Here is a 2,341-nt window from a genome sequence, read left to right as displayed (position 1 = left end):
GCAATTTCTCCCATTTTACAGGTGCAAAACCAAAGTTTTGTCCTTTAGTAAATGAGCAGAAATGCAATTCAGCTTTTTAGCACGTAAAAAGGAGCAACAAATTCTTAGTAAACATCCCCGAGTGTTAACATTTTGATGTAACCCAGCTCACATTCCCTCACATTTATTGTGAAACATCTCATCGTTATAGGACAAAACATGGATTTCTTATAATCCGATGAGGGATGCGCAATGAGATGGCAGGACACTAATAAAAAATGCATTCATACATTCACTAGGTGTGTATTGTTAGTTTTCATATTCATGTGGCAGTTTGACACAAATAAGCTAAATGTGGTCTACACGGTGAATAATTATGTGCATTTGCATGCTGCTCACGTCTTTGCATTAATGCACAGTGTGAAAAGTGAGTATGTTTTTTTTTTTACCACACTGCCTTCTAGTCTTTATTAGACACACGGGACAGACACATATCTCATGAGCATATGGGCTCCTGATGATTAGAGGAAAACTACAGTGAAATATTTAATTATTGCAATCTTTTGATCAGACCAGAGTGATGCAATCAAATACATTTTACATTTCTGAAACACTCATGGTTGATCTTTTTCAAGCTTGGATTCATCCAGGGAGGATTTAGGAGACCTTGGATATTCTTTCACCAGTGCCCTGCTTCATGTTAATACAGTTGAAAACACTGACACTTGGGAGCTGCCCAGTGCCTCCATGCATCCACAGTCATGGCCATAGTACCTCTACTGCAGCAGCTTGGGGTTGAGTAGAAATGTGTTGACAGTTGTTGCCGAAAGAGGAAAAATCATGTCATTCACATAATTAAAGCAGAATTTAGCCCCTGGAAATTGAACTGGAAATCATCCAGACAAGCTCGTCAACTCCGACTCTCCAGCCGTCAATCTGCCACTCACTTTCTTGCCAGCAGTCTGTCAGGAATCTCTATGCTGGGGCCAGTTTATGTTGTTTTTAAGTTAAAGGGGTATTTCAACAATTTATCAGTGCAATTCCAGAAAGTTGGAGGACAATCTTCTTGCAAGACACAGATTAAACATAGAATGGTAAAAAAAAAGTTAACCTTTTTTTTAAACTTTTTTTCTGACCTGCTTTTTTCAGAAGAAATTCACCACTTTAAGTGACACCTATCACATACAAATAGTCATGTGATCACAGTGAATATAAACATTTTGATTGTTGCCACTTTAAGGAGTTTCATGGGAAAATAAAACGGTTGAGAATCACTGCATTAGACCCTTACTGACTAGTAATGCTGATGTCTTTTACACTTTCTGCTAAATATTTGTAGTCTAAAATCCAAAGCCCAGAGTACCCTGAGTACACAGATGACATCATCAGGGTTATTTTATAATGTGTCAACAGAATTACAGCAAGGTAAATAATGTATATTCGGAGAGAAATAGACACTACTTATGACTACTTTCTCCTACTTTAGTGATTACTATGTATATATGTATATTTTACAGCTTCACTGTCTCTCCTTCCTCTTTAGGTTTCTGTGTATGTCTTTATTGTTGTCCCTGTGTCACTGCCATGGCAACCTCAGTGGCCTTTGGTGTTTTATTTAGAGACAATTTGTGGGCCTCCCATATTGTTGCTCTATAGAGGGTAAATCACTGTGTCAATTGAAGTGGTCAAATTGTTGACTGTAAAGCCCCAGTGGCCTAATGGATAAGGCACTGGCCTCCTAAGCCAGGGATTATGGGTTCGAGTCCCATCTGGGGTGTTTGATAGCAGAACAATGCAGTGGAAGTGTGCACTGAAATGCTAGTTTTCCAGAGTAAACCTTTCAGCATATGAAAAGTTATTAATGGAGTATTAGCAGAGGATGGTTCTGATCCATTGACCTCTGGGTCAGCATGCTTCTGTTTCACCACTCTGCTCTGTCTACATATATATATATATATATATATATATATATATACACACACACACACACTCATATATATACATATACACACATATATGTATAAAACCAATTGGGAATAACATGTATACATCATATATTGTAAATAATATCTGATACTGAACCACTGCTGCGATTCCTGGTTTGAGTTGTGGATCTGCAGTAAAACCAGGGGCGGACTTTTGAGTTGTCTGTCTTTTATGTTTGTGAAACTGGATTGAACTGAACTGATTTGGGGTTGTGGGGAAAACAAACGGACCCTTTACCGAGTGGTTTGAACTCTGAGATTGTGGGACGAGTTACACGCAAAAGATACTTTCCCCGGTAACTAATTACTATATATATATATATATATATATATGATTATTATATATAATGCTAGGGGGGACCTATTTTTGTTTCTAG

At 37.8% G+C, this 2,341-nt stretch overlaps 1 non-coding gene across 1 annotated transcript; it reads left to right on the top strand.

Annotated features, from left to right (window-relative positions):
• Positions 1–1,683: 1,683 nt before the first annotated feature.
• On the top strand, positions 1,684–1,756 carry trnar-ccu (transfer RNA arginine (anticodon CCU)). The gene has a single exon. It is a non-coding gene; the product is annotated as a tRNA-Arg (tRNA).
• The last annotated feature ends 585 nt before the right edge of the window (positions 1,757–2,341 follow it).

This window comes from Thunnus thynnus, chromosome 18 (assembly GCF_963924715.1).
Source record: "Thunnus thynnus chromosome 18, fThuThy2.1, whole genome shotgun sequence".
Classification (NCBI taxonomy): domain Eukaryota; kingdom Metazoa; phylum Chordata; class Actinopteri; order Scombriformes; family Scombridae; genus Thunnus; species Thunnus thynnus.
This window is presented reverse-complemented; position numbering and strand designations above follow the sequence as displayed.